Source organism: Silene latifolia, chromosome 6 (assembly GCF_048544455.1).
Source record: "Silene latifolia isolate original U9 population chromosome 6, ASM4854445v1, whole genome shotgun sequence".
NCBI classification, from domain to species: domain Eukaryota; kingdom Viridiplantae; phylum Streptophyta; class Magnoliopsida; order Caryophyllales; family Caryophyllaceae; genus Silene; species Silene latifolia.
In genome coordinates, this window is record NC_133531.1 from 93392245 (window position 1) to 93407685 (window position 15441).

A 15441-nucleotide genomic window follows, 5' to 3' on the forward strand; every position below is an offset into this window, starting at 1 on the left:
ATCTGTTGAGACTCCAACAAACACCCGATGATTATCGGATTATAACATGTTTTGGAATCGCGGCGTTTGATCGACAGTTTGTGTACAACTTTACGTCGGAAAACTTAAAACGATTTCGAAAATAAAACATTTCAAAACATTTCAAAAGTATTTAATGCACGACGACGGGGTCGCAATGACACTAACTAGAGTCAAAACTGACACCGGACCAAAAACCGACTCAAAAATTCAAATCCCGACTCCAACAACGAGTCAAACCGAGTCAACCACCAAAAACAAAACATTTCAAACCTTCTACCTTAAGTTTTCCCGGATTCATGAATGGTCAAGTACCAAACATGTGACTACAAAACCTAGGATAGAACAAATCATGATTGATCTTGTGTGAAAGTGACAAGACAACTCGAAGACCCGCGACGTGGCTCGCGCCTCTTTGAGCAGCCCAGGTGGCCACGTCGCTCAAAACTCACACAACCACTCATTTTCCTATAAATACCCCTCAAATGCCCCCCATTTGAGATTTACGCGAGTGTCCGCCCCCTCTTTTCTCCCTTAAAATTCTCGACTCGACTTCTTAAGTCACAATCCGACGCGTATTTACGACCTACCGATCGTAAATACAAGCCTTACACATTGTTTGGTACCGTCATCGTGCATTAAATCACTTGACCGACCACTACACCGTCACTAATCTTAAAACACTCTTTTTACTTACCAAAACGGTTTTAAACCGAGTTTTTTCCGACCAAACGAGCTGTTACACTTACGTCGGTCACTCGCCATAACCAAACATGTAAGTATGAGGGTGTAAAAATACTCTTTTTATCATGTTTTCATTTGTTTCATGACTATAACCTGCTAAAACGTGCATAACATGAACCAAAACATGGGATAAACGAGCCAAAACTGATTGTTGGCCTGAGAAAGAAGCCCCTTAGGTTGCAGGCTTACCCGCGCCTAAATGGAGTGTTCAGGTCAGAGATCAACCGTGTTTGTTCTCGTCTTTCCCCTTTAATTCATTTTCATATTTGTAATCGGTTTTTACCATTTCAAATATTTTCAAACCCTTTTTATTTTATTTCATTTGTTTTAACCATAAAACATTTTTCACCCTTGGTTCCTCATACCATGACGGTTAAATCCGTGTTTCGGTGATAATATTTGGTTAATAACATTTAAAAGGTATTTTAAAGCCTTTTATTTCATTTTTGGGAGGTTTTTTAAAGCCTTTCATCATTTCTTTACATCTTCAAAATAAACATATTAGTCCCCAACACAAAGTCATCCTTGGTTCTACATACCATGCCGGATTTTAACCCGGGTACGATGACGAGTATCGACTAATTATATTCAAATGAACTTAAAACAATTAGTTCATAATTATTTTCAAAACTATTCATGTCAAGCTTGTCAAGTCGAACCCGACACCGAATATTATCAAAATAATGATGATTATTCGAGTCTAGTTCTTCAAATCAACAAATGCGGTCTAAACGACCCTTTCAAACCAAATCGCGTTCAAATACCCATTTCTCAACACGTTTTATAACGTTTTCAAAAGGTCAGAACACGGCATATAACCGTAGGCTGACCCGCGCCTCAAGCATGCCTTTTCTGTCTCATTTTCAGAACCAGGGGAGGCCCCTTGTATCGCCGGCTGGCTCGCGCCTCATGTAGCCGTCTGGTACAGGGCCTGTTCCCTTTCCAGCATTAGTCTAGGAAGATCCCGACTCCGGTTAGCCCGGATATGAGACGGAACAGATGACTATTTATTTATTCAAAATCACATTTGCGAAATGCCTTACTAAGACAAATGGATCACGTTATGCACCCTAAACCTAATACGGTAAATGGATGTTTAATTTCCGTCTTGCATGCAAATCAATCATAATCCAACTCGACATCTTATACTTGTGTAGACGCGGGCCCACGGGGGCGCTTGGGAACAAACGTTTGCATTTGTGGAGTCGCCACCAATTTATTGTGGAAAATTGGAAACCGTTCGAATACCTCGTGCCATGTAAAGACACAAAGTAGTGACATGAACACCAAGAACTCGTTACCCTTAGCATTCTATGTCTAGAATGACTCTCGTGGATGCCAATGAACACGGATGTTCACAGAGATCTGGAGTAAGGGGTGAGGGTACGTATTAGGAAGCTCTTTTGATCGAACACCTAATCCCGCCCGCCTCGATAGCGGCCTCTACTAATGATTAGGGAAATTATCTATACTCGATATGTTTTCGATTATATGCATGCAATGCAACATCCATTAGATTAATCCTAGCATGTGAGAATTAGACTAAGTCGGTTATCACGTAATTTAACACGCAATAATTTCGAGGTAGAAATTTAAGATAGATTACATGTGAAAGCATACAAGCAATACGATAAAAGAAATACAATAATAATATAAAGAAAATTACAATAATTACATTGGATTAATTGATTTATGTCGAAAATACATTTAAAACGGATAATTTGAGAAAGAATAAATAAATAAACAAACAGAAATTATGTGATAATATGAGTAATAGTTAATTAAATGCGTAATTAATAAACTAGGTCAAAGCAGAAACGGGAATTCAGAGACAGAAATCAACTCGGAACAAGCGCAGCAGAGCTGCGTCCTTTGGAAGAGGCGCAGCAGTTGCTGCGTCCGTTCCTGAGCTCAGTTCTGGTTGTGAAGCCGGAATTGCAAGTCGTTAATGTCCGTTGGTGATTTTAATGATCGATTATGAATAATTGACTCGGATGAAAGTGATTAGCATATTATTTACATGTGAATGAGGTCATAAAAACGATAAAACAAGGATAAAAACTAGTTAGAACGAATTATATACAAGATTAAAAGGGATTAATAAACGAATTAATTAGGTTAAACAAGTTGTTAATGATGAATTAATGACGGATACGATAAATAACAGATGAAAATATATCAAAGATCGAATTCCAGAGACTCAATATTAATGAATCGAACCTCTAAAACCCGGATTGACTTTAAATGACGAAAACCCGCAAATATTGGTTATAAGGGATTTAAGTCGGGAATTTAAAAGATGAATTGATACTAATGATGATGAATAATATATTACATGTTAGAATTATTATGCCTAAATTATTATATCAAAGAATCAAAGAACAAACGAAAGAAAATAAAAAACAAACGAATTGACAAAAGACGAAGGAAGAAGAAAGGAAGCAGGAACTGCGGCAGCCTCACGAAGAGGCGCAGCAAGTACTGCGTCCCTTCGAAGAGGCGCAACAGTTGTTGCGTCCTTTCTCGAAGGTTGTCTTCTGATAATCCGTAAAAGGGGTTTTAAAACATGGTTTTACAAATCGGTTTTAAGAATACTTTCGACATAAATCTTACAATTGTGATTACGATAAATAAAGAACAATAATTAAATAGGGATTTACACCCTCGGACTTACATGTTTGACGAAACGAGATGAACTAAGTTAACGTTTTAGTGATGCTCGACTCGAATGTAGACGAAAGTGCCCTCGTAAGAGGAAAACGAATAAGATTGATTAAAGTTGATTGATGTGGAGTTGGTCAAATTGGTCAGTCATGCAAAACGAGGCTGGTACTCAGAAGGATCCGAGCTTACGTGGTCGAAAATTCAAGCATGTAGACGCCAAAAAGTAAGAACGTGGTCTAGAATGGAAAGGGAGAAGAGAAGGGCGGACACTCGCGTGAGAAATATGTGAGACCGAAAGTCTCTATTTATACTAATCACACGGAGGAACTAGGGTTTTCGGAGAAACTTTGGAAGTGAATCTCGAAAAGATATGAAAAGATATGAAAAATACGCAGAAAAGGACTTGGGAAGAGGCGCAGCAGGCACTGCGTCTCTTGGAAGAGGCGCAACACTTGCTGCGTCCTTTCCCAAGTGGTTTCCTCCTGCGGAAGAAAGATTTCCGTGTTTTGGTTATGGAATAACGGATTAATCTTGTTTTCCTTAATATTTTGTGTGAATATTACGGGAAATACTTTACCAAAGATTAAAAGATTACAAAATATGGAATAGAAATATCCGGAACATTCCAGAACATTCTGACTCGGTTTTAGAAAATGAAGACGGTTTTTTGACCCGGAATCCAAATGTACTCTAATTACTGCCAAAACGACCGTATCGGCACGTAGATGACAATTAAGAGGTAGACATAAGTGTTTGAGCGATCACCTGACGATAAACTTACGAATTGTCACAAATCGTTCCGCGTACCAAACATGCGGCCCAATCATCACCGGGTGGTTTGCGAGAGGTGCAGAAATGAGGTATCTACAACTTGATACTTGGATTAAATAAACCGACTTAGAAAGCTCTCATATGTTAGGTTTAAATTATTGGACGTGCATTCATGCATTTAAACCGTTTTATCAACTTTTGCATTCAACCAACCAAGATCGATCAGTAGAGGCCGCTACCTTCACCTCTTACTGTGGACAGCGGGGGCGCTTGGGAAGAGAAGAGAACAAGCGTTTGCATTTTTGTTGGAGTCGCCACCAATTTTTATGGGAAATTGGAACCGTCGAATACCTCATGTCATGTCAAGACATAAAGTACTGACATGAACACTAAGCAATCGCTACCCTTAGTATTCTATGTCTAGAATGACTCTCGTGGATGCCAATGAACACGGGTGCTCACGGAGATCTGGAGTACGGGGTGAGGGTACGTATTAGGAAGCTCTTTTGATCGAACACCTAATCCCGCCCGCCTCGATAGCGGCCTCTACTAATGATTAGGGAAGTTATTCGTACTTGATATATCGTCGATTATATGCATGCAATGCAACATCCAAGTTTTAATCCTAACATGTGAAAATTAGGCTAAGTCGGTGAACAATTAGTTTAGCATACAATTAATGTCGAAGTAGGGATTTAGATTCAATTACATATGAAAACATACAAATGAGACAAGAAATATGATAAATACAATAAAGAAAATACAATAATGAAAATTACAATAATTACATTGGGATAGGCGATTTATGTCGAAAATACCTTTAAAACGGATAATTTGAGAAAAGAGAATAAAAGAATAAATTAACGAACCAAACAGAAGGTGATAATACGGTTAATAGTTAATTAATACGTAAGCTAAATAACTAAGTCAAGGCAAAAATGGAGTTCAGGGACAGAATTCAACCCGGAACAGGCGCAGCAGAGCTGCGTCCTCTGGAAGAGGCGCATCAGTTGCTGCGTCTGTTCCTGACCTGAATTCTGGCTGTGAAGCCGGAATTGCGTGTTGTTAACACTCGTTGGTGAATTTAGTAATTGATTAAATTATTTACTCGGATGAAAGTGATTAATAGATTATTTACATATGATTAATGGGTCATAAAACAATAAAACATGGATGAGACGGAATTAAACGAATTAATTGCATGAACGAATGATTAATTAGTGACATGGGTGAATGAAATAAACTAAACATGATGAATTAACGACAAATTAATGACGAACATATGAATAAATAGATGGAAATATATCAAAGGATCGAATTCCAGAAACTCAATATGAAAAAATCGAATTTCTACAACCCGGATTGAATTTAATGACAAAAACCCGCAAATATGAGATTACTTGGGATTTAAATTGGATTTATGATGAATTAAACATGTTAATGATGATGAATAATATACATGTGAAATTATTACGACTGTATGTCAAAGAATTAAAGAAAAACAAACGAAACAAATACAAGTGACTAATTACAGAGGACGAAGGAAGAAGAAAGGAAGCAGGAACCGCGACAGCCTCACGAAGAGGCGCAGCAGGAACTGCGCTCCTTCGAAGAGGCGCAGCAGTTGCTGTGTCCTTTCTCGACGGTTTGTCTTCTGAAAATCCGTAAAAAGGGTTTTAAACAAAGGGTTTTAGAAATCGGTTTTAATTGGTATTTTCGACATAAACCATACATTAATGATACAATAAAATAAAATACAATAAATAAATAAGGATTATACACCCTCAGACTTACATGTTTGACGAAAGGAGAAGGACTAAGATATCGATTAGTGATGCTCGACGCGAATGTAAAGAAAGTGCCCTCGTAAGAGGAAAACGATTAAATTAATTAAGTTGATTGATGTGGCGTTGGTCAACTTGGTCGGTCATGCAAACGAGGCTGGTACTCAGAAGGATCCGAGCTTACGTGGTCGAATGTTCAAGCACGTAGACGCCAAAAAGTAAGAACAAAGGTCTAGAATGCAAAGGGAGAAGAGAAGGGCGGACACTCGCGTGAGAAATATGAGGAGCGAAGGCTCCTATTTATACTAATCACGTGAAGGAATTAGGGTTTCGGAGAGACTTTGGAAGTGAATCTCGGAAAGATATGAAAAAGATACGAGAAATACGCGAGAAAGGACTGGGAAGAGCGCGCGACCCACTGCGTCTCTTGGAAGAGGCGCAGCACCTGCTGCGTCTATTCCCAAGTGGTTTCCTCCTGCGAAAGAAAGATTTCCGTGCTTAAATTATGGGAATAAAGAGATAATTCGGTTTTCCTTAATATTTTGTATGAATATTACGGGAAATTATTTACTAAAGATTAAAGATTGTGAAATATTTATTAAAATATGGAATAGAAATATCCGGAACATTCCAGAACATTCTGACTCGGGATTTAACGGTTATCAGAAAATGAAGACGGTTTTAGGCCCGGACTCCAAATGTACTCTAATTACTGCCAAAACGACCGTATCGGCGCGCGGATGACAATTAAGAGGTAGACATTAATATTTGAGCGATCACTTGACGATAAACTTACGAACTGTCACAAATCGTTCCGCGTACCAAACATGCGACCCAATCATCACCGGGTGGTTTGCGAGAGGTGCAGAAATGAGGTATCTACACTTACTCAGAAACTTTGGATAGTGGACGACCTTATCCAGGGCGTACGAGAGTCATTCTAGAGATAGGATGCTAAAGAGGGAGGATTTCCTTATCTTTAGTACCTATGTCAAACGCTGCTTTGTGCTTCGATTTGACCGAGGTATAAAGTGGAATTCGAACGGGTTCCAAGCATCCCACAAATTCTTGGTGGCGACTCCGAACATCTCTAATCGTTTCGAGACCCTTACCGAGACGAAACCGACCGATCTAAAACGATCCGGTCGAAAGCATTTTTACGCCGCCGAGCGTGGCTTTCAAAAGACCGCTGTATGTCCACAGATCGGCTGGGCTTGCAGGTGGGCCATGTCCACAGATTGGCGACTCCGCTAGGGAAAACTAGGGCACTTACGTCTTTGTGATCTCTAGATGGTGAGACTCGAACTAGGTCTTGGTTAGAATGCATTAATTGATATTATGGTCACGGTCGGGTTCCTTGTCCGGGCCCACAACCTAACCCTTTTCGACCAATTGGCTCGTCTCGTCGGCGTGAGTTTTCTCATCCCCGCGTTTCGAATACCGATTGAGTCAAGCATACCATTGACGTTACACATTTCTGTTTCGTCAAAGAGCTTTCATCACTTTCGAGCACGAGGCTAGGGCACCCTCCTTACACATTTTGTTTGGATTGGTATCCCTCTCGCAAATCGGGGTTTGATTGCATGGTGTGTAACCCACCCTCTTAAGCCAAAACCCGTGTCAGCATAATGCATAATATAATGAACTGTGAGTGCTTATGTGATACTTGATCATAAGTCCTTCCGTGTCACTTTCAAAACTTTAAAAACACCCTTTTGCGCCGTTATAATGGCCGTTTCAAACCTCGGTCTTTCGCCGACCGTTTCACGCCTTTCTAGGCCGTCGTAATGACGATTTTCAAACCCGGTTTTTATAACCATTTCAACACGCCTTTCTAGGCCGTCGTAATGACGATTTTCAAACCCGTTTTTATAACCATTTCAACACGCCTTTCTAGGCCGTCGTAATGACGATTTTCAACCCCGGCTTTTATAACCATTTCAACACGCCTTTCTAGGCCGTCGTAATGACGATTTTCAAACCCGGTTTTTATACCCATTTCAACACGCCTTTTTAGGCCGTCGTAATGACGATTTTCAAACTCGGTTTTTTAAAACCATTTCAAATCACCTTTTTACGCCGTTATAATCGCCGCGTCTGGACACGGATTTTAACCCGTTTCGCCCCGACAATGGCTCTTTCAAAACCCGAGAAAAGCACACACCCTTTTCTCGAGACACTTTCGAGATCCCGAGGACCATGCACCGTCCCCGAGACCTCTTCAAACATTTCAAACCCGATTTTCAAAACATACAATTTTGAATTTCAAAAAACCGACTTGGGAGACAATACATTATTTTCCGAGCTGATTCAAAATCGAACCGTCTTTTGCAAATAAACTTAAGACAACCCTTTCAACTGACCGACTTGCGGAGATCTCTATCTTCGGAAGCCGTCCATAGAGCGACGAATGAATCTTTTTGAAAATTCCTATTTTCGAAAACTTCAGTCCACTATTCCGATTCCGCCTCGTGTCTATCGAGTCGAAGCAAACGTACTTATGGGTCTTTACTTATGAGTCATCTGACCACGAGACCCATCCAATGGCGTCACGCCGCTATGTTGGGCTCATGTTAAAAGTTCGGTCAACACCGTCACGTCATAAATTGAGTCAGCACCGAGGAACCATACACGGTCACCCTCGTCTTGTTGAGTCTGATCTTTGTCTCATCCTTTGCGTTGTCTGCGTTCAGTCTTTGAACCGTGTCGAATTGAGTTGTAATGTGAGCCATTTTTCTGCCTCAGAGCCATGGCCCCGTCTTCAACTTCGTCTGTCAACAACAACGACAATGATAACAACAGAGATGTCACGACTGGTCAGCTAGCCAGCCTGCTTACCGCTCTTAAGGTCACCCTGGATCGCGTCGAGACCCGTATCGACGCCCTGTAGAACAAGGAAACTGGAGAACATAATGCTCCACCTCTGACTGAAACTGAGAAGAGGCTAAAGCTCTTGGAAGAACAGCTCCTAGCCCGGGGTAACAATATCCATCTTGAGAACAACCGAAGGTTTGAACCTGTTGGGGATCAATTACCCGACAAATTTACCCTAACTGGTGTACCTAAGTTCAAAGGAGTGGAGGACCCTCTCAATCATATCCGTGCCTTCAAAGACTACATGGCCATTAAAGGGGTCAAACAGTAACTTTTCACCCGGATCTTTCCGTCCTCTTTGGAACCGATCCCTCGCCAGTGGTACTACTCCCTTGATCGGAAAAACCTTACTACTTGGGATGAGGTCGCAGTCGAATTCGCCAAACAATACGCCGACAATGTTGAAATCCAAGCCAATACCCGTACTCTTGAGGTTCTAACCCAGAAAGATAAGGAAGGGTTCACCGAGTTCTTAACCCGTTGGAGGACGGTAAGTACTCAATTGGTCAGTAAACCGAGTGAATCAACTTTGGTGAAAAAGTTCGTCAACAATCTCCGCCCAGTATATGCCAACTTACTGAGGTATCAAAATATTAAGACCTTCCAGGATCTGCAAATTCTGGGGACGCGCATTGAAGATGACCTCCGGAAGGGTGTCTTGGCCAAGACTACTGGCAGAGGCTACCAAGGATCCACCTCGACCGGATCTCGCCCTTACGGCCAAACAAACAAAATCGATGAGGTCAACCTCGTTGAACCATCTGCTAAGAGAGTTGAGCGCCCCCGGAGAGTGTTCACTAATATAGGGTCAACTTATGCAAGTGCTCTGAAGAGGCTCATGGATCAGGGAAAATTACGACCAATCGGACGCACCCCGGATCCGGCCGATGCTAAGAAATCCCGCTTCTGGAACCCCAATGCTTATTGTCAGTACCATCAAGGAAAGGGACATGATACTGAAACCTGCTTCAAACTCAAACACATCATCCAAGACATGATTGAGAAAGGGGATTTGCCTTTACCCCCGCCGACTAAGCCAAACAACAAAACAAACCCTCTGGGAATCCACGCTATCTCCGACGATGAGCCAACTCTAGACTGCTCACACCTCATCCTGCCAGTTGATGACGAGGTGAATGCCTTTGAGAAAGATCCCTCGGACGGGGTATTCGTGTTCAGTGCCGCCACTATGCTCACCATGTTCCAACAGGTTGAGGAAGCCATAGCCAGTCTCTCCGAGAGGATCACCCGACTTGACGATGCCTACCGTCGACTTATCTTCAATCCTCCACCACCACGCCCGAGGGAGAATCCCCCAAGCGCCCAAAACTATCCACACCAGGACGGATTGCTCCCGCGACCATTCTGGCATGCACCTCACAATAATCAACCTCACAATAATCAACCCCACAATAATCAACCCCACAAAAATTACCCTCACAAAAACTACTCACCAAGGAATACCCCTCCAAGGTGCCTTCGAGATCCTGAAATCAACGGCATCTGGAGAGACGACGTTGAAGATGTCTAACTTGTCCCAGAAAAAGAGAAACGGGCGAAAGAGATCGGCCACCTTACCCGGTCTGGACGCCCCTATCAGAACCCGAACAATCCAACGGTCGTTCCAACAACGAATGACCAAGCCATCCCGGAATTAGACACTCAACCGAGGGCTTCTAAGAATTCAATCCTCAAATAGCTTCAGAAGACAAAAGCCGAGATCTCAATCTGGCAACTGATCGCAACGTCCTTTGAGCATCGATAGGCTTTGCTACTGGCTTTGGGAAAACTAACCATGCCCTCCACCTCTTCCCCTGAAGAAATAGTGGCACATATGACAAGGGACGCCCCTGATTTGAACAACCCAGTCGTCTTTTTTGACGAAGATATCCCTCCCTTCGGAGCCAATCATAGCCTTGCCCTGTACATCACCGTATAATGTCTCAAGAAGAATGTGCCCATGGTCCTTGTAGATGACGGATCCGCGGTAAATGTCATTCCCCTCAAGACTGCTCACAAGATGGGTATTAAGGAAGCCGATTTGGTCCCAACGAACCAAGGAGTACGCGCCTACGACGGCACTCGTCGTAGGGTCGCGGGGCTCATCACTCTGACTGTCGCAACTGGGCCACTAGAAAGACAAACCAGTTTTCAGGTGGTCGACATCGACGCCTCCTTCAATATGCTCCTGGGACATCCCTGGATCCACGCCGTCAAGGCAGTTACCTCAACTCTCCACCAGGAAATCAGGGTCCCCTTCAACGGGAAAACAATCACAATTCCTGCTTCCCCGATCAAAGCTGTCATGAGAAAGGGAATAGCCTCCCAGACCATTGAGGAAGATGATAATAAAATGTGGGGATTCCAAGCTGTGAATGCCATAACTGATGAATCAACACCCTTTGATTGTGACCCGTTTGCCAACCTCACAGTCAACCGTATCATGATGCGCCAGGGTTACTTCCCGGGTCTGCCCCTCAATCCACTGAAAAGCACCTTACTGTTAGAAATCTATATCTCATTACTTAACATATTCATATATGTTGCTAATTAATTTAGTCATAAAATTAAATGTTGATCTTATGCATGCAAACAATAAAAGGAATAAGGAAGAAATCATCATCTTACATTGAAGATTTCGGATTAATGGGCACAAGTAAGATCTCCTTCTTACTTGTTCTTGAGCACTCCTAAAATGGAAGAACAAGGATTCAAGTATAGAATCCCTCCCAAGGAATAATACCCAAGGTAACCACTTAATAAAATTAATATTATTATTACTAGAACAATATTAATTTAAATAAAAATGACCCAAAATATTTCTTTGGCTCTCTTAAATTCGGTTAAGAGAAGGGAGAAAGGAGGAAGAATTTTTTATCTCTCTAAAACTCTTATTTTAGATATATGAATGAATGAATAATTCTTAACATTTGATGTAGTGTGAATGGTAAAAATAAAAGAGAAAATCCTTGGTCTCTTTTACTAGAAAAACCGGGTATGGTGGGGGTGGAAGAGGCCAATGCATGGGCAAGGTGCTCTTCACAAGAGGCACAAGGTGTGCATGGCTAGTATTAGGAATAATGATCATGTTTTCCACTTAATAAATCAACACAATATTAATCCTAAACCACCCCAATATTTAGGTCCAAATGGGATAAAATGGACTCCATTTTATCTTTGTCAATTTGTCACATGTTACATGACATGTAAAATTGTTATGTATTTTTAACATATTAAAAATCAACGCATTAATAAAAATACGTCATATACAAAATCGACTTAGTAATTCATAATTACTTGAACCAAAATAATTTACCAATTATAAATCACAACATCTTGTATTTATAATAAATTATTCATTCAAATGCAATTGTTTCCTTAAACAATAATTTCATCTAAGTAATAAAATAATTCGATCACTTAGACCGTATCTTATTTAATCGAATTATAATGAGATACGTAAATATTACATCCAAAATCGTCCGTCAATTTTAAGTAATTTAATTAACACGTATCGTCATACGATCAATTAAATAATCAATTAAGAGTGTTACCCTTTAGGTATGACCTAAGGGGATCAACTGATCACCACCGTCGCACGACAGTAATGTCAAACTCTAGTCAGCCAATCATTACCGATATGTGTGGACCAGTTGACAGTAAAAATACTTCCCAATTGTATTCTTTAAAATGAGACTTAAACATGTGATCATCATGATCGACAGTTGTGATCGCATTATTGTCGGAGGACACATATTCCAACAATCTCCCACTTGTCCTCGACAAGTGTGCGTCACCAATTCTCATGTCCTATTACTATCTCCCACTCAATGCAAGGTGTCTTTCAGGTCGTACTTGCAAGTGATCATATCGAGAGTGGTTTCCTCGATCTGGAGAATAACTGATTGACCGGAATTATCCACTCTGGATACCTTCCGAGCGTGGCCACGCATTTCCAGTTCATTGCTGCTCGAGTGGCCCTGAGATATTGTTTTAACCCTGACAAAGGGGTGGACAATTCCTATCGCACTTATTCCCTTAGACTAGCCACAACCATCATAACCCAAAATATGCCCATTTGATCCCATTTACGAAGGTCGTAGTAACATAAATCAAAGCTAATCTGAAACTGTGTCATCTTAGACGAACAGTCTTTAGTCAAAAGAATCGACTCATTAGAATACTATAGTAGCTCTTGCCACGACCAGGCTATATAAATTTGCCAGAACTCTATAAGCGGTCATAAGGCCCGACAAAATGTTCCTAACAGACTGCCTATGTGATCGACTAGTCATCTCACATGACTGTATGGCACTGAACTTGCCATCAATCGCATCACACTATAGTCACTTCGAGACGTCACCTCATACAAGTGACTATGGGCGAATACTATGTTAATACGAGTTCACTTTAACGGGGTTCAATTGTCTCTACAACCCGTTTGGCTGTAACAAGGTATAAAAGGAGTTTTTTAGATTTAAAAAACTCGAACGACAAATGTGATTATCATATGAGTAGTCAATAATTGATTACTACTTCATATTCTATAATCCAGTTTGATCTTGAATGTAGTTGTTTATCTCAATTCAATTGAAATAACATGACTCATCATGTTAAGCCTATGAGAAGGCTTTGGTTATTAGGTTTTATCAACTTCTTGTACCTTACTCAACCTTACTACATACTCGTTTTCCTTTGTAATGTATACATTTGCATTACAAAACTTTCTGAGTACGTGTCGAGATCCAATCAAGACATAGGCCTTCTAGCCTTAGAATAGCTCCCACTGTTTTCACAGTGTTCGGGACTCATCCTTCTTGCACATCCCATGATTGCAAGTGTACTCAATTTCCGTTGTAAATATTTCTCATTGTTCTTTATTGTCTAGAACGATTCTAGAAAATCTATTTCTTAAATAACATAGCCACAATGGTATCTTAACCATCCTAATGTGTTTTGATTATGGTTTTGTCGGAAACCATGCGCAATCTCAATTGTCAATTGTCACTTGTGTAACACCCTTACACAAAATTGCTTCAAAAACACTTTGCATTACATCCTTAATGCTTCTGCAAGCACTTAAGGGTAATCTTTATGGCTTACTTGGTAATTATTACCTAAATTCGATTTGAAACAATTCATCATACTTAAAGTATATGAAGTGTTATACATCATATCTTATTTAATTGATTCGGCAGCGGAAGCAAAGGGAATCAATCAAATATGTTCAACTTGATTGAACTAATCATGAATCTTATTAACATAAGACTTCTTATTTGACGCTAATATCATGTGGATTTATCTCCATAAATCTGGATATTAAAGATGTATTATATTTCTCCAAGTCTTAAATCATTCCCAATGATCAATATGTCATCCACATATAAGACTAATTAAAATTTCCATAACTCCCACTAAACTCCATGTATAAACACAACTTCTCGACTTATCGAGAAAAGTTTTATACCATGATCAAATCATTGATTCCAACTCATTGATGTCATACTTAAGACCTTCTCTTAAGTTGCACATTATCTTAGGATTGTAAGAATCTATAAAACTCATAACATGTATTGAATACATTCCTTCTAATTGAAGAAGTGGGTTTTAGATTCACTTGCTATATGTATATCATCATAATGAAACACAATCCCTAAGAATATCCAAATAGACTTAAGCATTTCAACTAGTGCAAAACCCTTTGCAACTAATCAAGCTTTAAAATCTCTCTTTATTAGTGCAAAACCCTTTGTCACTAATCAAGCCTTTTATTTCGGATTTTCATGGCTCTAAGCCTTGTGTTGAGTTGTGACTTAAACACTCTCATGTAAGTCATATGTTCATTACTTTCCAGAAGTAATCAACTTGAATCAAACAATTTCTTTGTAAGTTGTTAGCTCTTTACTTTCTTAAAATTAACACTAATTCATCATCTTCAACAAGTGATGACTTTAACCTCCTAGGTTTCTGCGAAACAACGTTTTACACAAAACGTCTCATGTAGCCAAGAAAGACCAGTTTCTTGCGACATAACATTCTTTGTGGCTCTTTGATTAATTTCTCCCACTCTGTCTTCTAGAAATAAACTTGTATTTTAGAAAGACAGCTTCACGAGCCACAAACCCGTTGTACTCGTGATTATAATAAGGAAAAATGAGCATTTGTTTATTTTGAAAACTTACAAACATGGTACCCTACCATTTCATATCTCATATGACTTGTTTTAGATTTAGTGGAAAAATAATTTAGACAAAATGATAAAATCCCCAAAAGGATCAAGTAACTCAAAATAACTTGATTGAAGTCCAAACCATATCGAATAGCGTTTGATTTCTTTATCCAACCATACATTATCCCATAATGCGTGCTAAGAGAGATTAATTTGTGATACTATATCACATTTCCTTTGGCTTATATCAAAGTCTTCACTTTGATAATCCCATCACGACTAGATCGTGGTTCATGGAATTCTTTGAACTTCTTCAAAGATTTCTCCTTTTACCTTATTAAGTAAACATATTGATGTCAACTTAAATTGATGGTAAAAGAAAATGATCAACCTACTTTGGATCAATGATTTACAACC